The following is a 27,465-nucleotide window of genomic DNA, read 5'->3' as shown; positions in this document are numbered from 1 at the left end:
CAATGACAGTTGATTTTATTAACATGTTTTAACAGTTGATTGGATACAACAGTAACAGTTTAATATGCTTGTTGGTATGATTACATGGTAAAACTGGAAGTTTGCATAACAATTGAAATCAATTTATTTTGTATACAGCAATGCCAAGTTGATTTAGTAATAATATGTTTTAACAGTTTGACTTAAATCCAACGGTGGCAGTATAATCAATTTCAAGAAGTTTGGAGTCACAACCCCAAAGTCACCCGGGCATTGTCCCTACCGACTGGCAACACTTGCTGGTCACACAGCTAATTGTCACCCATGCTGGCCTTCTGTCGTTTGATCGTATTCTTATTGAGTTCAGACAACTCAAAACGGAGCGTTGCCATCATCTGGCCTTTCACCTCTTAGCCCTCAGGTTGCTTTCCAAGGCTGGACTTCATTCTTTTCAGCTCTTTTTTTTTGTCCTCGTTCTCTCTCTCTCTCTCTCTCTCTCTCTCTCTCTCTCTCTCTCTCTCTCTCTCTCTCAGCTGGACAAGGGAAAAGGGGCTGTGAGGATCACTTTCTTGGACTTCTTCAGCGCCTTTAACACCATTCTGTCACGGGTCGGATGGAGCAGGGCGACCAAGTGCAGCTTGGACCAGGGTTTATTGGAGGAAACAACTAACAGACTCAACAGACTTACGAACAAAACCAACAACAGGACTGACCGACAAAGACGTGAAACAAAAAGACATGACATTAAGACAACACCAACGCACAATGATCCGACAGGGCATGAGGGGCAGACAGGTAACAAGAGGCAGGTGAGAATAATCAAACTAATCATGGGCACACAGGAGGGGATGGGCGAGCACACAGACACATAGTAACACGGCTGGGGAGGAGACATGACACATTCAGTCTGACAAGATGTTGGTGATGGGTGTGATTGCACACCTGAGCGCCAACCACCTGCACCAAAACACCGACAAGTCCAGGGAAATGGTGGTGGATTTCAGGATGCCCATGCCTCGTCTTGGCTGGTAACTATCAATGGAGACTGTGTGGAAATAGTGCAGACCTATCAATATCTTGGAGTGTTGGACGACAAACTTGACTGGTCTGCGCGTGTGGACGCTTTATGCAATGACAATGCCGACAGTACTTCCTCATGCGGTTGGCATCCTTTAAGGTCTGCAAGGTGATGCTGCAGATGTTTTATCGTACTGTCGTGGCGAGCACCCTCTTCTTTATGGTGGCGTGGGGTGGCGTCAAGAAGAGGGATGCTTCTCGCCTGAGCAAACTAATGAGGAAGGCAGGTTCTATTGTGGGCACGAAGCTACCTGGTCTGGCATCTGTGGCAGAACAGCGTGTGTTGGCCAGGCTGCTGTTCATCAAAGACAACCCCGATCACTGACTGGGCGGTTGAGGAGATTCAGTGACAGGCTGTTGACACTGTCTTTTGACAATTGGAGGGAACTCGCGAGCGTTAGTGTTGTGTTGTTAGCGCCGTTGTTTGCGCACGCGTCAAGTGCGAAAAACCCCCCAAAACATTTTAATGTCACGCGATCCACCAGTAGTGACTAGGCGATCGACCGGTTGATCGCGATCGACGTATTGGGCACCCCTGGTATAGGGGGTTGGCTCAGATGGTTCTGCTCTTGTCGCCCCCAGGTGTCGGTCAGAACACAGGAGGGCAGATGTGGATCAGTTTTGATTGCTTCACTGAATTATTGGCAAAAAAGTAACAGGCGCTGTGGCTCATAGGGGCATACAGGCAAACTGGCAAAAGGGTATAGGCACAAGTTTGGTCGTAAGGATGTGAGAGCAGGTGTGTGTAGTGTACATGGGTGAGTCTTTGGGTGTGTGAATGTGATTCTTGTGTGCGTGATTATGGTATGAAGCGTGTGAAGGGTGTGTGTGGTGTGCGCGTGTGTGTGTGTGTGTGTGTGTGTGTGTGTGTGTGTGTGTGTGTGTGTGTGTGTGTGTGTGTGTGTGTGTGTGTGTGTGTGGTTCTGCAACAGAGAAATACAGCACGTATGTCAACGCTCAATTTCTGACGTCACACAACACTAGTAGACGGCACATATTACATAACTAACTGCGCGTAACCCTACACTAAATAACCATAAATGAAATTCTCTCAGCAACACACCAAACATAAGTCATCGAGACAACAAAATACTTTTGCTGGCGACCGTTAGTCGCCGTGCCGCTGCGTAACGGGTACTTGTACGATGTGAGGCAAACTTAAAGGAGCGTGCCAGAGCTGTCAATCAAACGGCGCGCACAAGAAGCAAACCGTGATTGGACAAATGGCACAACAGTGGACAGTAGTAACAATGAAATGTAGTATATACCGTAATTTCCGGACTATAAGTCACTGTTTTATTCATAGTTTGGGTGGGGGGGGACTTATACTCAGGAGCGACTTATATATGTTTTTTTTTCACAAATTTTTACTTGATCATTAAGACATCACTTACTTACAAGTATAGTTGACCACTTCCCATGTTATTTTTAGGATAGTTGATCACTTCACATGCTTTTATATCTTTATCTTGAACATATTCAAAATATAAAAAATAGATAAAATATCAAATAAAGAAATTAACACTTTAAAGCACCATATCCAAGTCCACTGTCTGCTGTATGTACACTTGCTCCATTTTTGCTCCTCTTATATTTATTATTATCATTTATTATTATTTGTTTATTTATCATTTATTCAACACTCTTATTTATTCATTGTTTGTGCCTTCTTGTTTTTTTTTGTGTTGCTTGTATGCATATGTGTACTATCTCACCGAGGGATAGTTGTAATATAATTTCAATCTCTTTGTGTGCCTTGGTATATGAAAAAAAATCGACAATAAAGCAGACTTTGACTTTGATAAAACAACCAAATAAACAAAACAAAAAACTACATCTGAAAAAAATTATATTTTCAGACGAAACTGGATGAGGGCGCTCTAAATTTCACCGTTGGCCGTGACTCATCAACTGGGTGGTCTTAAGAAAAATGGCACCAAAAAGAAACTCATATTTTGCAGGTTACAAACTTCAAGCTGTAAATTATGCAGCTGAAAACAGTAATCGAGCAGCAGAAAGAAAGTTTGGAGAACCGTGATGTATTAAGGGATTACTATTTCAAGTGGCACGGCGCGCCGCGGCGGTTGTTTACATAAAGGACAATCGTACCCATGTAAAGACTACCGGCATCATTAGCGGTGATCATTTCTAAGTGACACGGAGGACAAAGAGTTTGAAAGAATTAAGGATTTGGAGTGACATAGAAGGTTTGGAAAACTATTTTATGCTTTTATGCACGCCCGGTCCTACTCTACTGAGCCGGGGGCCGGCGCTCGGCCGAGTGGCTGTCCGCGAACGGTGCACGGGGCTCGGACATGGCCATTACGCACGCCCGGTCCTATGCCATGGAGCTCTCGTGTCTGGAAGTCCACGCCGCCGCACGCTTGGAAGTTTGTGTTGTTTAATAAAGAGCCGTTTACCAAACCCACATCTATCCTTGTACTTTGTTAACGCTACAATATAGTTATATACTAGATCTGTGGAATAAAGACGAGGGCGCACGCGCGGCGATGTTGACAAAGGACGAGGAATTTGATCGATGGATTTAATGGATTTAAAGTGCACGAATGGTTTGATAATATTATTGCTTATATTATAGTTATTTGAAATATAGTTTATCTATGTAATATTCTGTACTCACGCTAGGTACAAAATGTAGAAGGACGAGGACATGCAAACTAATCTTTTAATGAAGATTGCGGGAGCAGGAAAACATGTTGCATTCAGGAAGGCGTATGCTTCCAACATCCGGCTACGTCACTCCGTGCTTCGTCATCTTAATGCTACGGACCAATCAGGCAAGACATTTGGTAGATACCCAATTAACGGTACTGGACTGGCAGTCCGAATATATTTTAAGAGAATATTACATCCCCCTTCTTAAATGTAAACAAATGTATTTCAGAATACAGTCCTTGTAGGATAAACAGTATACCAACACACATAACCGATTGCTCTAAACATCTCAGGTTAATCACATAGGCTAACTGTATAGCAAAATCACAACCAAGGTTATATGCATTAATTAAACGGAACAGTGTACATGTTTGTCAAGTATCACTTAGCTTGTTAAACATCAGTGCATGCCTATAAACAAATGCTTAGTAGTATACCGCAAACAATATTACTAATCATTGATTAGATCATTAAACCAAAATCACATCACAAATGAATCTGGAACTCTTTTACATTCAAAGCACTCAAAAGAACAGTGACAAGATTATTTATTTATTTTTTTTTCGAAGGGCAGCGATCCGCCTACACCCTTTTACATAGTAATACAAGTCCAGAACCCGTCTGGGCTTGACTTCCCGTCCATAGTGTGGCTGGTAGGGAACAGTGTGAGGGATAGCCTCAGACGCCTCTGAGGCGAGGGTAGCAATGCCGGGATCCAAGTCACTGTCCATGTTGTTTGTCTCTTTTGTGTCCAGGAGGTGACGTCTATTTCGCCGATACTCATGTCCTTCAGCTGTGCGGAGGTGGTATGTTCTGTCAGTACCAGCTGGCTGGACGACGGTTGCTGGTTTCCAACAGCCACGCTCTTCCATTCAGATGCTTTGGCCCTCCTGCAGCGGTGACAGTGGTTTCGAAGATCTGTCGTAGTATCGTTTCTGATGCTGCTGCTGGTGTATTTTCCTCTGTATGTCAACCTCTGTATGGTTGACCACCTTGGGCTGGAGTTGCTGGCGGGTGCTGGGGAGGACTGAGCGTAAGCGTCGGCTCATAAGCAGCTGGGCTGGTGATCGGAGATTATCCACTGGGGTGTTTCGATACTCCAAGAGGCTCAAATAGGGGTCTCGATGATCAGCTTTAGCCTTTTCCATGAGAGATTTACAGATGGAAACAGATTTCTCTGCAAGACCATTGCTCTGTGGAAAGAACGGTGAGCTTGTGAGGTGGGTGAACTCCCAGGCATTTGCGAAAGCCTCACACTCTTTGCACTTGTACTGGGGTCCATTGTCCGATACTACACTCTCTGGTACTCCGTGCGGGGCAAAGGCAGCTTTCATCTTGTGTATCACAGCAGAGGATGTTGTGTTGTTTAACTTGTCCAGCTCGAAGTATCTGCTGTAGTCGTCCACGGTGACTATGTAGTCGTCATTGTTCCAGGTAAAGAGGTCAGTGGCGACTGTTTGCCATGGCCTGCCTAGGAGTTTGTGGTTGATCAGGGGCTCTTTTGTGTTGGATGTTCTGTGCTCCAGACTGATGGGGCACTTTCCCACCATGTCCTCAATCTGTTTGTTCATCCCAGGCCAAAAGAGAATGTCACGCGCTCTCTGCTTGCACTTGTCTATGCCCATGTGACCTGAATGCACCCGGGACAGCATCTCCGTGCGCAGTGAGGTAGGTATGATGATTTTCTCACCTTTGAAGAGGATGCCGTTCATCTGGGAGAGTTCATCTCGGTGGGTCCAGTAATCGGCTATGCTCTGAGGGCATCTTCTCTCCTCAGGCCAACCGTTCTGGATAGTGTCGCTTAGCGCCATGAGCTGAATGTCTTTTCCAGTCTCGGGTCTGACCTGTTTCAGTCTGGCGTCGCTGACTGGCAGGTTACTGTAGACTGTGTGAACCTGCATATACATGCCTTGCCGCAGGCTGTCGTCCTTGTCAGACAGGGACTTCCTGGAGAGGGTGTCCGCTACAGGAATGTCTTTGCCTGGACGGTAGATGATGTTGAAGTCATACCTCTGTAACTGAAGCATCATCCTCTGTAGTCTTGAAGGCGCTGCATTGAGAAGTTTCCGCATGATAGACTCCAATGGCTTGTGGTCACTTTCGATAATGACGTGGCGGCCATACACATACTGGTGGAAGCGTTTACATCCAAACAGAATGGCGTACAGCTCCTTTCCTATCTGAGCGTAGTTGACTTCTGTTAGTGTTTTAAGGTTAGTTTGATCCTATGATTATGTTGGAATGTAACCTGTAATAATTAAACTCGCTTGTCCTGTCTTAACGAAAGTAGTAGAACAAAGTGCTAAGATCTTTTGAACTGATTGACTAGCTGCAGAGGAAGCAATCAAAGTGTTTTGTTCACACAACATCGTGAAGGACCCCCTGCTGTGCTTTGATCAGCCAGGGGCTTCGGCCATTTGTCTACTCTGACCCCCACTCTCAACCCCCACTCTGTTTCTCTTAATAAATATCCCCTCGCAGGAACAAGGGTTCAGACTTCATTCCTTGAACGAGTGAACTCTCCACCTGCAGGTGTCTAAAAAGGACTTGCTTGTCTCCCGTGTGGTTCTTGCAAAATAAGTTGGAGTGAGCAAATCTCTAACATTTTGGTGCCGAAACCCGGGACCCTCATACCCGCTATCTGGCTGACGAAGGAGGACGTGCTGCATTGTCGACAAGCCAGCGTCCATTAGGAGGACCTGGAGAAGAAAGTCCTGGGAAGAGAATTCTTCGCTGGGCCAGCATCTTAGGTCTGCCTTCGTCTGACAGAGGTGGATTGACGGGACCCGGCAGTGCAACGAACCAAGGGAACAAGTAAGTTAAAGGCCTTAAGTTGTGTGCACGAGAGCCAGCTTGGGTTCAAGTCCCAGTGGAATGAACAGGCTAAGAAAAGCAGAGCTTCTTTTTCGTTCATCGAAGAAGTGTGTAGACTCTTCTTTGTCTGTTTTTCCGAGCTGAGGGATCTGGCTTGGGTTAGAGTCCCAGTGGAAGGAACGTGCTAAGAAACACGGAGCTTCTTTTTTGTTAATCAAAGAAGGGCGTAGATTGTTCTTGGTATGTTTTTCCAAGCCAAAGAATAGCTTGGGTTCAAGTCCCAGTGGAAGAAACGGGCTAAGGAAAACAGAGCTTCTTTTTCTTAATTGAAGAAGGGCGTAGATTTTTTCTTTTGTCCGTTTTTCCAGCTGTTTGGAGGGTTTTACACTCATCCCTGGATAGGCCTAAAAAGCGCTGGAGTTTGTGTGATTGAGAGTGTGACTGGTAGGATAAATTGACTAAATAGCAGTTCTAGCATTGATCCACGGCAATAATACAGGCTAGTAATTTGTTGAAAGGTCAATTTAAACCTGCATTGAGGATCCTCAAACAAATAAATAAAGAAATAATAATAATAATATTTTTGAGAAAAAGAAATTGTATAACCTAAACCTACTAGAATTAATATGGGAAATAAAAACGGTAAATCTCTACCTCTTGACGGAGATGAGAAGTACATGGCGAGTAGATTTCTTAATTGTATGCAATATATGCCAAAGTGGAAGAAAAAGTATGGAGTAGAAGGGAAGTTGAGAGTTGAAGTGTGGAAGATAGTAGTTGATGTTTTGGAAGAGAGTGTGGAAAGAAAGAAAAATGGGCTGAAAAAGAAAAGAAAAGAGAGAGAATTGGATTGTGCTAAAATCTGGTTAAAAGCTTCACAAGAGAGAAGAGAACAAATCCAAAAGACAAAAGATAGAAAGATGAAAGGTGATGGGGCTGAGACTATGTTTGTCAGGCCGGAAGACAATGAGGCCACAGTGCGCAGGCGCACTGCTGCGGCCGCGACTCCAGCCGACGCTGAAGGGGCAGCTCGAGCAGAGGAGCAAGAGGGGCCTTCCGCTCGTACGCAAAACTTGTATCCAAGCTTAACAAACCTGCATCCCCCCCCATATAACAGCAAAGGAAGTCAGGGTCACGCTAGTAGAAGTCCTGTACAAACAAGAAGTTTGACCACTGCTGCTAGATTTTCTCAAAATTTAGACAAGGTTGATGTATGCCCAATGATACAGGTGCCAAACCCTAATGTAGGGGAAGGCCAACTCCCACATACATATGTTTTCCGGCCATGGACTTTGGAAGAGGCAAGAAAAGCAGTTGAAGGGGTTATCCCTGTTGCTGAAGACCCAGATAAATGGGCAGAGGACATGGCTGGAATTATACATTCCTATAGACTGAATGGACATGAGGCAGGAGAAGCTGCAATGTCCTCCTTGGGAAAAGACTGGGCGAAGGTTAGAGGAAATTATACAGGTAGAAATAATCAAGGGCCTTTTCCCTATCCCATTGAGGAAAATCAATTGGGAGGGGAGTATGCAGCACAATGGAATGGTCTTGTGCAAAGAGTGCGAACTATATTTCAAAGACGAGCGAATTATGGTCATTTGGCAGGAATAAAACAGAAGCCTGGCGAAGATACTGATGATTTTCGTTTGAGATTTGAAAAAGAATTCAGGGTGCATAGTGGCATCCCATTCAATGATGCAGATGAGAGTGCTTATCAGCAACATCTTAAAATTCCGCTCCTCACTGGTTTCCCCCCTGACTTGGGCAGTTGGGTGAGAAAACACTTGGTGGAAGCGGACACTGCTTGGTTTACAAAAAACATGCAGTGGCCCAGAGACGCTGACAAAGGGATTGAGAAAGGCAGAAGTTTTGATGTATTTCATCTAGATGATGATAATGATCTAAATGAAGATACAACAATCTTCTACCAAAGTTCCCAAAGGGGCAGAGGAGGAGTTAGATACCAACAACGTCGCAAGCCACCATTCAAATCAAAACCCCCATCAGATTCAGACAACTGTTGGAACTGTGGGAGACGAGGACACTTTGCACGAGAGTGTCGTTCTGCAAAGCAATATCAATCAAAGGGTGCAGGAAGGGGCAGAGGAAAAGCCAATTTTTTTGGCATGACAAGCTTCCTCCTCTTTGACCGCTTATGCTCATACAGAGAAAGAAAGAATAGATGCCCATATGACAGCAATACATGTCATTGTCAGATTATTAGAATTTTTTTAGATTATTAGAAGTCTTGTCCATCCAGGAAGTATGACAATGCTGTTTGTATGCCCAAATTACAAATGACTAGAGCTCAATTTGTGTTACACTAAAGTTAAAATATGCAAATCAAGTGGTAAAGAAATGCAACTTGCTTCTAGAAGATAAATAAATAAAATTAGAATGTGCTGTCCTCGTGTGCACGGGAGGGACCAGCTCATGATCGACCACAGGAAATGGCCAGCCTGTGACGAATCATTGTTGCTGAGACCTACCTTCTGCACGCGAGAGCTGTGCATGTGTGTGCGTATGTGTTAAAGTTAAAGTTAAAGTCCCAAATTGATGAAGATTGGCTAAACTTTTAGTATAAAGAAATTTGCTAGACTGTTGTCTATTCAATTTACACCGCAGAACAGAAACAATTTTGACAGATAAAAATGAGAGGAAAAGAGAGAAACCTGTTTGCGAGCAGAAACTAATCCACACTAGTGCATGTTAAGTGTCAAGCCCACATGAGAAATTCGAAGAAAAAAAAAAATAAAAAAATAAATAAAAATAAAAAACGACAGAACATGCTTTCAGGAATTGGAAGGAGCTAAATTGTGAATTTAAGATTTTGCAATGCTACATTTAATAGGAATAATTGATTGGTTGTGTTATAAGATTATACAAAATTCTAAATTCAAGCTAAATCTGAGCGATTGAGTTCTTCAAATTTAAAAACAAAGAAAAAAATTCAGATTAATTTGCCAGTTGTTTGTTTTAGTTAAGTTTTTTTTTGGACTGGTGGATTGTTCTACCAGGAAACCTGATTGAAAATGATATATGAATGTTGTGTGGTGAGCTTGGATGAATTGGGACCAATGTGATAGTATGACTCCTTTTTGGAGACTGTGTGAGATGCATATGATGAGCATTGATGAATGATTGCCTGAATGAGAGGTTGAATGGTTGAAGTCGTTGGTGACTACTATAGAAAATTAGTAGAGCGACTGTGATGAAAGAGTGATTTTGAGCAGGTTGAATGTTAGAAAGAAACACGTAGCTTTTGGATTGATAATTAACTAGAGAAAAAACTGGAGAATCGGTAACACATGTAGAAGATGTGTGAACTGAGAAATTGAGAAGCGTTTTGGAAAGAAAGTCAAATTAAATGATGATGGTATGATCGTATGTAGTCAAAAGGAGGGAGTGAGTAGGACAGATAGAGGAAGATAGTAAGAATACAACACTTTATGACAATGAATTTCCGAATACATTTGGTGTTATACTGTGGTAAATTTTTTGTTCTGGTGTAGATAGGTTAGCAACACGAGAGATTTAGAGGTTCAAAAGAAAGACAGTTAAAAGAAAACATTTTTGATTTGGACAATTGCAGGCTAACAGGAACATGAGAACGATAAGAACTATGAGGTGGGATCCAATTTCATTGGGGAGATTGAGAATTCACAGCACCATACTCTAAGTCACATTTTTGAGCAAGCATGACAACATGTGAGAGGTCAAGACATACAGATCAGGGCTTGATGTGGAAAGCAGACCTCGATGAGTTGATTTTCAATAATGATACTGAAGACAACATACTGTCCGATTAAATTGGAACTATAGATAAAATGTAGCTCAAAAAAAAATAGGATGAGTTGCAGGATTTACAATATAAAAACGAGATCGCTGTTATTAGAAGAATTTGAAGTTTGGTAAACAAACGTTACCAGCAAATTGATGGAAGCAGCTACATTTGGAAATAGTCTTACAAGTTTGATGTCCCAGCCTGTCATTCTCAGTGTCAGGGTCCCTGAAACCCAATCCGAGACTTCACCTGCAGCCGTGAACAACTACAAAATGGTGCCTGGCTCTGAAGCACCTTTGACCTTTGGCGAAGGACAAGAAAAGACTGCTGTTGTGCTTGGAGAAGGACAAGTACACTCCGGAGGACAGACAACATCCTCGGGGACGGGAAAAGACAGTGAAAAGCGGAGGAACTCACAATGATGAAAATTGACTCATTTGAACATTGGACTCATTCAAGAGTGATGGATGGGGTCGCTCTGAAGCAACAACAAAAGAACACGAACTTGAGAGGGTGAAGTGCAGCAAAAAGATATGGACTTGGAGTGTCCGACAACCAAATCGCACTCCTTGCTACGGCGTTACCAAATTTGGTGAAGCTTGGTTCAAAGTGGAAGGGAGATTCATTGTGCACTGAGTTTGACAGAACTGAGGAGATTTGATAAATAAATAAATAAAAATTTGAAAAATACGTAGGGCTACAGAGAAAAGCATTATAATCAGAGATTGAACGGATTTGGATAAAACAAATAGGCTAAAACGGTAGGAAACAAGAGCAAGATCTGATATTTTGGCTCATCAAGCTTAAGACGTAGAGGTCGAGTTATATAAATTTTAGAACAGGACATTTGGCAGTCAGGAGGGAGCTAGGTTGCTCAATGTACCTACTCAATACAACAGTAAGGTTTTTTGTGCCACAGTGGAGGTTGGATGGTCAGAAAGTTAGGTACGTTCAATTTTTGACATTCACACAATCATGCATAGGAATCACAAGGCGACAGTTAACAAGACAATGACTGCAATAGGGGCCACCTACGACTGCACCGACATGAAAAAGTAGAAGCGAGAGAGCAGAGTATGGGATTATATGCTAAAACGTCTGCTATACAGTTGCCGATAGGAGATTCTATCAAAAGAAGCTACATGAGAGATGGATTAGAATCCCTTTGTGTGTGTGTGTGTGTGTGTGTTCACACCCTGTGTGGGTGTGAGCGTGTGAGGAGAAAGAAGGCATGGGTAAGACAATCTCTTTTAAACCAGGAGGCAATAAATGGGAACGCCCCTGTCATAAATAGTTTTTGGTTAAAGGGAATCATTAGGAGGTGTTCAAACTCTTCCCGCAAACACTCCTATTTGCCAGTTAAATGGGCACGACAATTGACTACGAGAGTTGCAAACAACAAATGAAGAGCAGTCCTTGGCAGATTATATGATCAGGACGCTCAAACTGTGTCAAAGACAAATTTACTGCCGCTTGATCTTTCCTCCTCACAGGTCGACAACCCCATCAATCCAGGAGACTGGGTCTACATCAAAGTCATCAAAAGAAGGAACTGGGCCAGCCACGACAGGAGGGACCATTCTAAGTCTTGCTGACTACACATCCAAGGTTGCAGGACCCACAAATGCATTGACGACGACTGCTCTCCAGGAGGGAACTGGATGGGAGCTTTGGACATCACCGCTGTGTGCCAGGATGAGAGAGCCGTTTTCAACGTGTAAGGGCTCTACTACCAACATGGCTACACCATCGAACGGAACATACTTCATACAGAATGGCTGGTGGCTTTGTGGTCACAAGGTTTATCCGATGCTGCCCGCCAACTGGACACGAGCGTGTGCGCCAGTGTGTGTGACAGACCTCACCTACAGACTACAACATCATCAGCTGACGAAAACGCGAGCACATATACAACTTCTTAGACGTGACAGATGTGATGATGATAATGAGACGTGGATTGTGTAGATGCTGTTCTGTTGAGCATGTTTTACGGAATCTTGTTGATTTGACCATCAAATATGCTTCGCAAGTAATGGATACGCTGATGTACTGTTTCTTTGTTTTTCTTTTTATTTTTTAATGATAGCATTCTGGTCGCCTGTGGCAACGGGGCCGTGTAAGAATTTTCCTGCTAATAACATCTGGCCAGCAGGTTTTTCGCTTACACAATAAGTTTGATCTGGGGTATTGAGGTAATGCCTCATCTTCACTGGATAGTGTTGCTATCATTGTTTGTTGTTTTTATTTTTACCATTCTGCTTTCTTCATTATACGTATATATGTTTTCTTGCTTGTCTTTGTTGTTTGGGGTGGCATAATCATATGATAAATCAGGAGGGAGATGTTAGGGTTTTCAGGTTAGTTTGATCCTATGATTATGTTGGAATGTAACCTGTAATAATTAAACTCGCTTGTCCTGTCTTAACGGAAGTAGTAGAACAAAGTGCTAAGATCTTTTGAACTGATTGACTAGCTGCAGAGGAAGCAATCAAAGTGTTTTGTTCACACAACATCGTGAAGGACCCCCTGCTGTGCTTTGATCAGCCAGGGGCTTCGGCCATTTGTCTACTCTGACCCCCACTCTCAACCCCCACTCTGTTTCTCTTAATAAATATCCCCTCGCAGGAACAAGGGTTCAGACTTCATTCCTTGAACGAGTGAACTCTCCACCTGCAGCTGTCTAAAAAGGACTTGCTTGTCTCCCGTGTGGTTCTTGCAAAATAAGTTGGAGTGAGCAAATCTCTAACAACTTCGCTGTCTGTTAGCGATTTAGATGCATAGCCGATGGGTTTCTCTTCTTGCAGTAGGACTGCACCGAGGCCATATTTGGATGCATCGACTTGCAGCCTGAGCTCTTTGCTGGGGTCGTAGAAGGCTAAGACCGGCCCGGGCTCTCGTGTGACAAGCTCTTTCATCCTTTTGAAAGCCCCGTCGTGCTGTACGTCCCACCTGAACTCACTGGACTCTTTCAGCAGGTGACGCATGGGGGCGTTGATGTCCGAGAGCATGGGAGCGAACTTTGACAGGCAATTAACCATGCCAAGGATTGTCTCTAACTCACCCTTGTTCTTGGGCGGTTCCATGTCTCTCACGGCAGCGATTTTGGCTGGATCGGGCCTGATTCCATCCTTGGAGATGCGGTGCCCGAAGTAGCTGACCTCTGTGGCGCAGATTGTGCTCTTCTCTGGGTTGAGTTATACTCCCCGCTCTCTGGAGCGCTTAGGCATTGCGCGGAGGTTGCTGTCGTGTTCTTCTTTTGTGCGCCCGTAGATTAGCACATCATCTACGATCGCGGTCACTCCCTGGAGGCCTTCGTAGGTCTCATCAACCTTGCGTTGAAACTCGTCCTGGGCCGATATCAGTCCAAACGGTAGACGGAGGAAACGGTACCGACCGAACACCGTGTTGAGTGTGGTCAATTTGGAAGACTCCTCTGTGAGTTTGATTGCCCAGTAACCAGACCTGGCATCCATAACACTGAAGAAGCCGGCATCTGCCAACTTGGACGTGACATCTTCGAGCGTAGGTAAGGGGTAGTGCGGTCGTCTGATGGCCTTGTTGAGATCTTTCGGCTCGAGGCACAATCTCAGCTTGCCGGTGCATGGGTTCTCGGCTACGACCATTGAACTGACCCACTCAGTTGATTCCGTGACTTTCACGATGATCTGCTGTTTTTCCATGTTTTGAAGTTCCTCTTTAAGGCGGCCACGGAGTGCGTGTGGGACTCGCCTAGGTGGGTGGACTACTGAGACTGCATTGGGGTCAATGTGAATTTTACACTCACCAGGAAACAGTCCGATTCCAGTGAAAACGTCTTTGAACTCGTCGATGATCGGGATCTCGGATTTGCTAGATACGGACAGGATGAGCTGTATGAGTCCGAAGTCCAGGCATGCCTTCAGTCCTAGAATTGGAGGTGCCTGCGTGTCGACGATGTGGAACTTCAGCATCAACTCCTTGTCCTTGTATTTAGACTTCATGTTGCACTTGTCTTTGATAGTGAGACGTTCACCACCGTAGCCATACAGTGGGTGATTGGAGTGTTGCAACGTGGGCTGTATTCCCAGTCCTCTGAAGGTGTGTGTGGGAATGACATTAGCTGAGGCCCCAGTGTCTAGCTTGAAGCTAAGTACAGTCCTGTCTGGGCCAATTTGCACATCTGCCAAAGCTTGCTCCTTTTCATTGGTGCTACTTGCTTGTGTTAAAGTGTCAATAAACAGGTCATCACTGTCTGCATTCATGTCTGACGTATGTTCATCTACTGTATGTACTCCCTTTCCTTGTTTGGAACGACACACATATCCAAAATGGTTCCACTTGGAACAGAATTTGCACTGTTTACCTTTGGCTGGACAAAGGTTCTTGTCTTTGTGAGGCTGGAAACCACGGAAGCCACAGGTTGGGTTTCTCTGTGGTCCTCTGGCTCCGTCCGCTGGTCTCGGGGTGCAACTGCGCTCTACGTGTCCCTTTGTGCTGTCCTGCCGCTTTTTCCAAGGAGAACTCTTTGAAGTCTTCCGACTGATTGCATGAACAGTTTGTGGGAATGTGTTGCCGCTAGCCATGGTTTTCAGCTGTGCCTGTGCCATATCATGCGACCTGGCAATGTCTATTGCTCTCTCCAGCGTTAGGGTGGAGCCTACATTTCGTAGCTTCTCTCTGATTTTGGGTGAGTAAATTCCAAAAACGAACCGGTCTCTCAGCATCTCCTCTCTATTTGCATAATTGCAATCTTGCACAAGCAGGCTCAACTCTGTCAAAAACTGTTCTAGTGGCTCATTTGCTGCCTGTTTCCTCTCGGAAAACGTGTAACGTGCGAAAATGTCATTATTTTTCGGCATAACATATGCTTCAAAGCCATCATAGTATGTTTTCAGTACCTTCCGTTCACGTTCTGTGAGTGTCCAAGTGTAGTAGATATCTCTACTAATTACCAGTACCGTAATTAACCTTTGTCACCGACCCAGAGAAGTAGGTAGCTGCACCGCTCTTCCTCTTCTTTCGCCTTGAACGGACCACACGCTGTTGTTTACTTGTTTACTTGATTGTCTATTGTGGGCCATGTCTTGTCACCGTGGGATAGGGGGGAACGAAATTTCGGTTTCTTTGTGTGTCTTTGGCATGTGGAGAAATTGACAATAAAGCTGACTTTGACTTTTAGAAAACATCAAAGAAACGTGGAGTTTGAAGTTGCGGCATGCTTCGGGCAGATTGCTAGCATCCCAGTCCATGACTGGTGCAGGGACTGCAGCGATGTCCATCTTGTTCTTTCTTCTCTTCTATTATCTTCGTGTTTTACTCTGACACCATGTAATATTCTGTACTCACGCTAGGTACAAAATGTAGAAGGACGACGACATGCAAACTAATCTTTTAATGAAGATTGCGGGAGCAGGAAAACATGTTGCATTCAGGAAGGCGTATGCTTCCAACATCCGGCTACGTCACTACGTGCTGCGTCATCTTAATGCTACGGACCAAGTCCGAACATATTCTAAGAGAATATTACAATCTATCGTTATATGAGCCTGTGGAATATTTTGAAGTGCAAGCGCCCTCAGCTGCACGCACCCATTGTTGACAAAGAACGATCGATGGATTTAATGAATTGGAGTGACACTGAGGCGGCTCGGTGGCGCACTGGGTAGCACGTCCGCCTCACAGTTAGGAGGGTGCGGGTTCGATCCCACCTCCGGCCCTCCCTGTGCGGAGTCTGCATGTTCTCCCCGAGCCCGCGTGGGTTTTCTCCGGGCACTCCGGTTTCCTCCCACATCCCAAAAACATGCTTGGTAGGCCGATTGATCACTCCAAATTGTCCCTAGGTGTGAGTGCGTGTGCGAATGGTTGTTTGTCTCTGTGTGCCCTGCGATTGGCTGGCAACCGGTTCAGGGTGTTCCCCGCCTACTGCCAGACGACGGCTGGGATAGGCTCCAGCACGCCCGCGACCCCCGTGGGGACTTAGCGGTTCAGAAAATGGATGGATGGATGGAGTGACACTGATGATTTTATAAACGTGTTATTCATGTAATCGTTTTCTTTAATAACTCTATATGTTACGTCAGGCCCATTCTCAGCTCTTCGTTTGTGTTTGTCACGTTAGCATACCTATCGTTTAGCCTGTTGCTATCGTATCGAACGATCGATGGATTTAATGAATTGGAGTGACACCGATGGTTTTATAAACATGTTATTCATGTAATAGTTTTCCTTAATCACTCTATATGTTACGTCAGGCCCGTTCTCAGCGCTTTGTTTGTGTTTGTCACGTTAGCATACCTATCGTTTAGCCTGTTGTTGCTATCGTTTAGCCCAGGGGTGGGCAATTAATTTTTACAAGGGGCCACATGAAAAACCCGAGTTGTGTCAGAGGGCCACACCTACGATAACTTAAACCTGCTCAATTTTCTTCCATTGTAAAATGCACTAAATTATTTATTTTAAATAGTTGGTACTGGTAATTAGAAGAATACAATTATTATGTTTATATTTATATTAGCTATGTGAAATTGTGGTGTAAAGGTCAAATAAAAAAACAATTATTAATCAGTACAATTTATTCTTAACTTCTTTAACTTTTCCTCAAATGACAAAGCCGCTCCATCTCTGGGTGTGAAGTTTGATAAAAAGTCCTTGTTGGGCTTGCAGTTTTGCTAGCAATGCATCAGCTTCTGATGCGCCCTGTTTATCAGACAGATGTATTTTTTCTCATGCTTGGTCGTGTAGTGGTGACCAAGCATGTAGTGGTGTAGTCGGTAGTCGGTGGTGTGTCGTGTAGTGGTTTTGAGGGTCAGCACACATTTCTCGGGCAGCATTACTTCGCACTGTTCACCTTCACGCACAGCTCACATACACGTACGCTACACAGAAGTGCGACACCTTTCAAAATAAAAGCGAAACAGTTGTATTGTACGCACGACACTATATATATATATTTTTTAAATTACGATTGGCCTCATGCGGGCCGGACAGGGACGCACAAAGGGCCGAATGTGGCCCGCGGGCCGTAATTTGCCCAGGTTTGGTTTAGTCTGTTGTTGCTCGTTCATGACTGTTTTTGGTGTGGGATTTTGTCGAATAAATTGCCCCCCAAAATGGGACTTATACTCTGGAGCGACTTATATATGTTTTTTTTTTTCACTTTTTTGGGCATTTTATAGCTGGTGCGACTTATACTCCGGAGCGACTTATAGTCCGGAAAATACGGTACTCACTTTGTGTTAAAGACGCACACGATCACAGCAACCTACTCAGGCGATACCAGCAACCTTTAATTTACCGCTGTGCACAAGTGAATCGATATGTCTAGACCCCGAATGTAAGACGACCCCCACTTTTTCAGTCTTATTCCAATGCAAAAAACATTCTTATATTCGGCGCAATACGGTATTACGCTATCTTCCGTTATCGATATTAGTATTGTCTATCTGTTTATTTAGCTGTGTATTTATGTATTTAACTCTTTGCACTTGAATTTCCCACCGGGGATCAACAAAGTATCTATCTATCTATCTATCTATCTATCTATCTATCTATCTATCTATCTATCTATCTATCTATCTATCTATCTATCTATCTATCTATCTATCTATCTATCTATCTATCTATCTATCTATCTATCTATCTATCTATCTATCTATCTATCTTTAGAGGTGCAACCACATGAGGGTCAACGTCGAGTGGAGATAGTCTGGTCGATCTCACTTAGAAGTTCCATAGCTTATGATACAGTTGGGGAAGTGCCTTTTCCTGCCGCGAGAAGATCTGCTCTCAGCGCACCCTCAAGACTGCAACTTCCCCTCAGCATTTGACAACAGTGTTGAAGAGTTTTATAATAACATATACTGCAAATTCTTTTGTTCACACAAATAAAACTTTTAGATGTTACCTGCTTGACAGTTTCGACTGTGTCTCCAGTCTTCCTCAGATGAAGATTGAGTCGAAACTGTCAAGCACGTACGGTAACATCTAAAATTTTTATTTGTCTGTACAAAAGAATCTGTAGTACCTAATCAAGACATGATTAATCTCATCGAAAAAAATAGTTTTATAATAACATTTGCACACATCAGCAGCACAGGCACCAGCCTGTATTGTAGACATAATACAATCGATTTTTGTTCACTGATAGCAAGTGTAATAAACACCTCTGTGCTCAAGAATATTTTGTCTCAGTTTCGAAATAGAACTTCTGTAGGGTGTGTGCCATTTGTTTTCGTAGTCACAAATAGAAAAAAAACAGATTTGGACTGTCACAAATTCACATACATTTTCAATCACCATTGACATAATATTGTCAAAAATATATTGTGTCAAAAACAATGTTTTCAATATAGATTTTGGTACACCACCCGATTTGTTGCTCCTGCATCTGAGAGAAATGTGTCCAATGTCTAAAGATAGATAGTCCTGTATTTTTCAAAATTGGCATTTAACTCCTCTTAAATTGATCTTCCAAGTAGCATCCACATTTGTTTCATTTTGCTTATTCCTCCAATTCATCCATCGTTTTGATCAGCACTGGTTCGGTGTTTTCTGGGGATGATCCATTTGGCTTTATGAAGATTTTCAAAGTTAAAAACAAAGTCAAAGTCTGCTTTATTGTCAATTTCTTCACATGTTAAGACATACAAAGAGATCGAAATTGCATTTCCCACTATCCCACGGTGACACGACATATTAAATATTATATATACACTACCGTTCAAAAGTTTGGGGTCACCCAAACAATTTTGTGTTTTCCATGAAAAGTCACACTTATTCACCACCAAACGTTGTGAAATGAATAGAAAATAGAGTCAAGACATTGACAAGGTTAGAAATAATGATTTGTATTTGAAATAAGATTTTTTTTACATCACACTTTGCTTTCGTCAAAGAATCCTCCATTTGCAGCAATTACGGCATTGCAGACCTTTGGCATTCTAGCTGTTAATTTGTTGAGGTAATCTGGAGAAATTGCACCCCACGCTTCCAGAAGCAGCTCCCACAAGTTGGATTGGTTGGATGGGCACTTCTTGCGTACCATACGGTCAAGCTGCTCCCACAACAGCTCAATGGGGTTCAGATCTGGTGACTGCGCTGGCCACTCCATTACCGATAGAATACCAGCTGCCTGCTTCTACTCTAAATAGTTCTCGCACAATTTGGAGGTGTGTTTGGGGTCATTGTCCTGTTGTAGGATGAAATTGGCTCCAATCAAGCGAGAAATTGCTAAGAAATTGAAGATTTCCTACAACGGTGTGTACTACTCCCTTCAGAGGACAGCACAAACAGGCTCTAAGCAGAGTCGAAAAAGAAGTGGGAGGCCGCGTTGCACAACTGAGCAAGAAGATAAGTACATTAGAGTCTCTAGTTTGAGAAACAGACGCCTCACAGGTCCCCAACTGGCATCTTCATTAAATAGTACCCGCAAAACACCAGTGTCAACATCTACAGTGAAGAGGCGGCTGCGGGATTCTGGGCTTCAGAGCAGAGTGGCAAAGAAAAAGCCATATCTGAGACTGGCCAATAAAAGAAAAAGATTAAGATGGGCAAAAGAACATAGACATTGGACAGAGGAAGACTGGAAAAAAATGTTGTGGACGGATGAATCCAAGTTTGAGGTGTTTGGATCACAAAGAAGAACGTTTGTGAGACGCAGAACAAATGAAAAGATGCTGGAAGAATGCCTGACGCCATCTGTCAAGCATGGAGGAGGTAATGTGATGGTCTGGGGTTGCTTTGCTGCTGGTAAGGTGGGAGATTTGTACAGGGTAAAAGGGATTCTGAATAAGGAAGGCTATCACTCCATTTTGCAACGCCATGCCATACCCAGTGGACAGCACTTGATTGGAGCCAATTTCATCCTACAACAGGACAATGACCCCAAACACACCTCCAAATTGTGGGAGAACTATTTAGAGCAGAAGCAGGCAGCTGGTATTCTATCGGTAATGGAGTGGCCAGCGCAGTCACCAGATCTGAACCCCATTGAGCTGTTGTGGGAGCAGCTTGACCGTATGGTACGCAAGAAGTGCCCATCAACCAATCCAACTTGTGGGAGCTGCTTCTGGAAGCGTGGGGTGCAATTTCTCCAGATTACCTCAACAAATTAACAGCTACAATGCCAAAGGTCTGCAATGCCGTAATTGCTGCAAATGGAGGATTCTTTGACGAAAGCAAAGTTTGATGTAAAAAAAAATCTTATTTCAAATACAAATCATTATTTCTAACCTTGTCAATGTCTTGACTCAATTTTCTATTCATTTCACGTTTAGTGGTGAATAAGTGTGACATTTCAACAACCTGTTTATTCGTCTAGCTTCATTCTCTCTTGTGTACCTCTTTAGGCGGCTGGCCAAGGCTTGGAGTTTTTTTTTGGCAGTTTCGAGTGCTTCAGGTATGGGCATCTGGCTGTATTTCTTGGGAACTTGCTTTTTCATTGCACCTTTCTGGGCCTCTGTAGTTTGGCTCACTTCTCTCCGTGCTATCTTGATTTTGGCCTCAAGCCTTCTCTTCCATGGTGGGCACTGTTGTGGTCGCATATGGTTATTCTTCTTGTAGCCAAGCATTTCTAGGATCACTGCTGCTGAGGTGTATATCAGCTCATTGGTTTCAGTGATGGTAGCCGTAGGAATTGTTGTCAGTGCTGCATTCACATCTTCTAGGAGACTTTCTGAGGGTACTTCACTTAGCCTCTGCAGTGTGTATCTAGGTTCCCGAGCATTCACTCTCACCGTGATCTTGTTCTTCAGGTCAGTTGCTGCCTCGTTCAGCTTGATTGTGCTTATTGGGGTTTCGGACCCAACCTCTGGACTTGTACATGGATTTAACTCGTCTCTGACCTGGTGCTCTGGTTGACCTTTGCTATGGCATTTGTGTTGTATCTCATCAATCTCGAGGTGTGATAGCAGGTGCTGTTTATGGATATTGGAACATTGAGCTACTAGTTGCTTGGCCGATAGTGTTGACTGTGGGTATCGAAGTTGCCATTGTTCCCGCATTCTCCGCATGTAACCCCTCTCGCTCGGGATGCTGGAGTAGTAGCATTCCAACAGATCCTTATTCTCGCATCTCGCCCATTTGTGTCTTGTTCCAGTAGCCCATATTTCATCAGGGTGCTCTGGTTCCCCAGCACCTGACGCAGACCTTGTTTGTCTGGGCGACGTCTGAGCCGGCATGTCTTTCGTTTCTTGTACTCTCATTATCTGTGAGGTAGGCGGTAGCGTTAAGGGTCTTGCCTAAGGACCCACACTGACTGTTGGTAAGGTAATCGCACATTGCTCATATTGTGCCCCTGCCGGGAATCGAACCTGGGTCTCCCGTTTGTAAGTCATGTGACTTACTGATTGAGGTAGTCAACCGTATATATATATATATATATATATATATATATATATATATATATATATATATATATATATATATATATATATATATATATATATATACACGTGTATATATATATATATATATATATATATATATATATATATATATATATATATATATATATATATATATATATACCAATTTAATATATATATATGTGTATGTATATGTATGTATATATATGTATATATATATATATATATATATATATATATATATATATATATATATATATATATACATACATATACATATTATTTGTCCGCGAACAAACAAAACTTTCAAGTAAACAATACAAAAAGTAAAAACAAGAAGGCACGTACAATGAATAAATAAGAGCAATGAATAATAAATAAATACATAAATAAATAAATAAATAAATAAATAAATAAATAAATAAGAGCAACATGGTTGAAACAGAGCAATTGTACATACAGCAGACAGTCAGTATATAGCGCAAAAGTACAGGAGTAGTGCAAGGCAGCCAATGTGGCCCAAAAGGCCAGGACGTTATATAGCCGAGGGTGGAGGGGTGAGAGAGTTCAGGATCCTAACAGCCTGGAGTATGAAGCTGTTGGTGAGTCTGGTGGTGCAAGAGCGCAGGCTTCTCTACCTCTTCCCAGAGGGCAGTAGATCAAAAAAAGTGTGAGCGGGGTGACTCACATCCCTCACAATCGTGGTCGCCTTGCGAGTGAGATGGGAGGTGTAAATGTCCTTCAGGGAGGGGAGTGAAGCATCAATAATCCTACCAGCTGTGTTCACTATGCACTGCAGGGCCTTCATGTTGTATTCGGTGCAGCCTCCACCCCACACAGCGATACAACTGGAGAGGACGCTCTCAATGGTGCCACGGTAGAATGTGGTCATGATGGCCGGTGGAGCCCTTACTCGCCTGAAGTAGGAAGTACAGCCGGCGCTGAGCTTTCTTCGCCAGTGATGCAGTGTTGGTGGTCCAGGAGAGGTCTTCACTGATGTGCACCCCCAGGAATCTGGTGCTGTTCACTCTCTCCACCACAGCAGCGTCGATGGTCAGTGGCAGTTGGTGGGAGTGACCCTTCCGGAAGTCAACAACAATCTCCTTAGGCTTGCTGACATTCAGCAGGAGGTTGTTGTCCCTGCACCACGTGGTCAGAAGGTCAACTTACGACCTGTATTGAGTCTCGTCGCCCTCGGTGATGAGACCCACCAGAGTCGTGTCGTCAGCAAATTTCACTATGCAGTTGTTGTTGTAGGTTGCAGTGTAGTCATGCGTCAGCAGGGTGAAGAGCAGCGGACTGAGCACGCAGCCTTGGGGAGCCCCCGTGCTCAGCGTGATGCTGCTTGAGATATTGTCGCCAACATGTACTACTTGAGGCCTCTGGCAGAGGAAGTCCAGTAGCCAGTTGCAGAGAAAGGTACTGAGTCCCAGTTTGTTGAGTTTGCAGATGAGTCACTGTGGTACAATGGTGTTGAATGCAGAACTGAAGTCCACACACAGCAATCTCACTTACGAATCTCTTTTTTCCAGGTGGGTGAGGGCTGACTGGAGGGCAGAGCAGATTGCATCCTCAGAGGACCGTTTGGCTCGGTATGCAAACTGGAAGGGGTCAAGGGGAGGGGGGGGGATGGATCTGATGTGTGTCATGACAAGCCGCTCAAAGCACTTCATGGTGATGGGTGAGGTGCCACAGGGTGGTAGTTATTGAAGCAGGATGGAGCAGTTTTCTTCGGCACAGGTATGATGGTGGCAGCCTTGAAACATGATGGGACGATGGCTTGCTACAGGGAAGTGTTAAAGATGTCTGTGAAGACATCCTTAAGCTCCTCAGCGCAGTCTTTCAGCGCTCGACCTGGGATGTTGTCTGGGCCTGCCACCTTACGGGTGTTGATAGCGGCAAGTGTCTTCATCACACTATCGGCAGAGAGGCACAGGGGCTGCTCGTGTGGAATGGGAGGGGTCTTCAGCGGGCAAGTGCTGTTCTGAGCGTCAAAGCGAGTAAAGAAGCGGTTCTGATCGTTGAGCAGAGGGATGTTGCCCTCACAGCTCTGCGGCGCGGGCTTGTAGTCTGTGATGTCTGAATGCCCTGCCATAGGCTTCGTGCGTTCCTGTTGTCTTTGAAGTGGGCGGTAATCTTGCAACAGAAAACTTCCTTGATTCTAGGGGACAGGTTGGCCCTCGCTGTTCTCATGCCAGCTTCATCCTCAGCTCTGTAGGCTTTGTCTCTGGCCCTCAGCAGCCTGAGGACATCCCCTGGATGGCTTCCAGTTAGCCCGAGTGATGATGTATTTTTTGTGGGTAACATCATCAATACACTTTGTGATGTAAGAGGTTACAGAGTCTGTATACTCCTCTATGTCTGTCTGATGGTTGTAAGTGGCTACCTGCTTAAACATTTCCCAGTCTTACCCGCTTGCGAACCGGCCTGGATGCTTTCACTCTTTGTCTGTATGCGGGCATTAGCAAAACAGTGATATGGTCAGAAAGTCCAATGTGGGGGAGGGGCGTGGCTTTGAAAGCTCCTTTATGTGTAGTGTAGACCAGGTCCAGGAAGCTGTCGTCACGTGTTGGAAAATCAACATGCTGGTGTAGCTTTGGAAAAACAGAAATCCACATTCGCCTTGTCCAGCTGATATGTCCTGGCATTCCCACCTTTGTGAAATTCCATCTTCCATCTTGAATTCTAATCCAATCAATTAAGTTTCCATTCCATTTAGTGTCCATAGTTTTCTGCTGATTTGTTTTCAGAGTTATTTCCAGAGTTTTCTTTTTTGTTCCCATCTGATTGAGGAGTAAATCCAAAGTTGCCGGGTACTTTTTTGGCTCCATTGCTCCAAAATCTTCTTATTTTGCTCTTCCCTTGTACAATTAAAGCTAGTTTGTATTTAGTAAATTGTATTTTACATGTCTGTATGTCTGTACGTCGTTATCTCCCAACCTTGAGAGCAGAACAGATAGTGTCCTACTTTCTTGGCTGCTTGAACTTCACCTTTGACTTTATAACAATAAATACCTATTTATTTAGCAAAATGAATGTTATTGGTTGGTGGGTGGGTTGGAGTGTGTGTTGGGTATGTGGTGTACAGACAACAGCCGTCATGCGCCGAAACGTCATCTTAATGGTGAGGGTGGGAAATTGTGATGAGAAAAATGGCATCTTCCACTGGACAAATTAACCATTTATTAATTTCAACCAGCTCAAATATTGTAGAAAGATCAATAGTATTGACAGTGTCTGACCTCTGGACAGTATCCTTGAACTTGGTTTTCTGTTCTTATCAGTTTGGTAATGATGCAGAAGACGGAAGCACCCTACAAAGATAAATGAGCACATGACCAATGTATACCACAGAATTTCATCAACCAGATTTTTCATACCTGTGTTGGCATGACGTAGTCTGCAACATCCATGACTTTGTCATTGTAGACTCCAAAACCTTTTACCTTGGTCATTACTGAAGATTCAATTGCTGTGTCTCGCACTTGGTAAGCCTTTTCATAAACAAAGACCCACCTGAAATACAAGGTGAAAAAATTAAGTAGTGAAACAGCGAAAGCTAGTCAGTGGCTTTAAAAAAAAAAAGAGTATTGCTATATTTATGTCACGTGTACAGTAAAAACGCAATGATATCGCTGATCAAGGAAATTGTTACGTTGCTCATCTATGTGCATTTATACAAACAATACATATAAAACTTTATATCGCGCATTTCAGCTACACATGTAACAAAGGTCTTTATTTATAATAAAATAATACTGTCAAATCCGCACTTATCGAACGTATGTGACCCGACCCTCCGTTTAAAGGGTTAAACTCCCCTTCGACCCCTCTGCTGTAACGCAGCCCTCATGGAGAGACGAGAGTTTCCAGATCGAGGCGGGAAAAGATTTCTCCGAGTCTAACCGCCTTTAAGATATCAATTCGGAAATAATTAATACATTCTTTTTAGGACGCCAATCCCTTTAAAGTCACCTCTACGCTAGTGCTGGTCGAGACCCGACGTCGGAGCGACCGCACCCTTTTTACAGCGGCTCCTTCCTCTTTTGGATTTGTAGCTCTTGTATTCGCTTGGATAAATTTAACTGTCTTTGGTAAGACTGCAGGGATTCGTAGATATACCAGAGTACACTCGCCCTAGCTGAGTTCAAGATAACTACTTCGAACCAGGCTTCCTGATGTTAAGGATTAAAGATGTGTGCACTTAAAGAAGAATTGAATGGATTTAAAGAATGACTATGATAGGGAAATAAAGAAAATGTAAAGTTCTAATTACTGCATATAAAACCATGCTCAACAGAGTTAATATGAAATAATCGATAACCAAATTAAGGATTAAGGAGAAATTTAATAAATGAGCAAGAAAAATAATTACAAGTCTCAATCGTTCGAACAACAACAATACCACTCACCAAGCAAAAGAGGAAACAAAAGGTCTAAAAGGCTATTTTGTTGAACAAGTCGAGTGATCAGTACTCATTCGTTCCAAAATCGAATTCTGTTTGAATAGATGGACAGCCTTCAGGAGGAGGACCACTCCTTGAAAATGGCATCTCCCTCTCCTGCTGGCCCGAAGTCCTCTCTCCTAGCCTATCTATGAGCTTAAAATTTGACAAAGTCCAATTCGAAGACTGTAGAAATTATTTTAGTAGATTTTGGTCCAATCTCAAAAAGAATGAAAAATCCATCTTCGTCTCAAGGCGTTCTTGGCTCCGGGTACGCAGTGCCAGCGTACTGGCGAGGGAGAGTACTTTTCCTGTCAGGAAACAAGCTTTTATAGGCTCGTCAGCTCCTCCTGGCATTACCTCATAGGAATATGTCGGTGAAAGGTCAGAATTCAAATGCTCCACTGGCATTACCTCATCGGGGAGGAATGCATGACCTCATTGGTATGGAATGCCTGGTATGCATGGCATCCTTGGAATGCATGGAATGCATGGCATTCTTGGTATGTGTAGAATGGATGACATCATTGGTATGTGTGGAATGCATGACCTCACCGACTTCCTCCAAATCATCTGGGAACCACTAGTTGTCTTGGCAACCTTGCTTAAAGCAGTAACCATTGTGCATGACTGTTCTCTGCTGCCGGATGCAGCAGTTTCCTGTTTTGCACCGCTGCTGCCCACTGCTCCCTTCGGGGATGGGTTAAATGCAGAGACAAATTTCACCGCACCCAGTTGTGTGTGTGACAATCATTGGGACTTTAACTTTAACTTTGACACGTCGGCACTGTAAGAACCCACGTCGAGCACTGATCATTTCTTGCGCAAATGACTCCAAGGAGGTACAGGCAGCAGTCTGGCGGTCGAATTCCGTGTTGCCCCAGAGGAGATCCCTCCTGGTGAGATGGGTAATGGTGTAACCCACCTTGGCACCCTCTATGGCAAAAGTACAGGGCTGGAGGGCGAATTGGATCCGGCGATTAGACAGGAAAGCCCGGACTTGACGGGTTTCAGCAATAATACCAAAGACTATAAAAATGGGACCCATTGCCTCCCTGCTTGGCACTCAGCATTAAGGGTTGGAATTTGGGGTGGGGGTTAGATCACCAAATGATTCCCGACCGCGGCACCGCTGCTGCTCACTGCTCCCCTCTCCCCCAGGGCATGGATCAAAATCACATGGGGATGGGTTAAATGCAGAGGACAAATTTCACCACACCCAGATGTGTGTGTGACGATGATCATTGGGACTTTAACTTTAATAAACTGCTCCAGGGTCCCACCCTTAGGTTCCAGAGTCCCTAGGGGCAACACCGGGGGCACGAGAGGTAGTCCTTCGGAGGGC

The 27,465-nt window shown here is 43.9% G+C and overlaps 1 protein-coding gene across 2 annotated transcripts in view; it reads right to left on the bottom strand.

The window, feature by feature from the left end:
* The window catches only part of LOC148398579 (P2X purinoceptor 3-like), a 94,663-nt gene extending 68,229 nt beyond the window's left edge, over positions 1-26,434 (bottom strand). For both annotated transcript variants that reach the window (XR_015858267.1, XM_088374874.1), the window contains exons 1-3: positions 26,088-26,434; positions 25,056-25,191; positions 24,918-24,989 (exon numbers count right to left, since the gene is read on the bottom strand). The gene's annotated coding sequence lies outside the window, so the exon portion shown is untranslated. The remainder of the gene's footprint in view (positions 1-24,917; positions 24,990-25,055; positions 25,192-26,087) is intronic.
* Positions 26,435-27,465: the final 1,031 nt, after the last annotated feature.

The sequence above is a fragment of the Syngnathus floridae genome, chromosome 4 (genome assembly GCF_059516105.1).
Source record: "Syngnathus floridae isolate MCC-2025c chromosome 4, RoL_Sflo_1.0, whole genome shotgun sequence".
Taxonomy (NCBI): Eukaryota; Metazoa; Chordata; class Actinopteri; order Syngnathiformes; family Syngnathidae; genus Syngnathus; species Syngnathus floridae.
The sequence above is the reverse complement of the archived record's forward strand: the minus strand, read 5'-3'. Positions and strand labels throughout refer to the sequence as shown.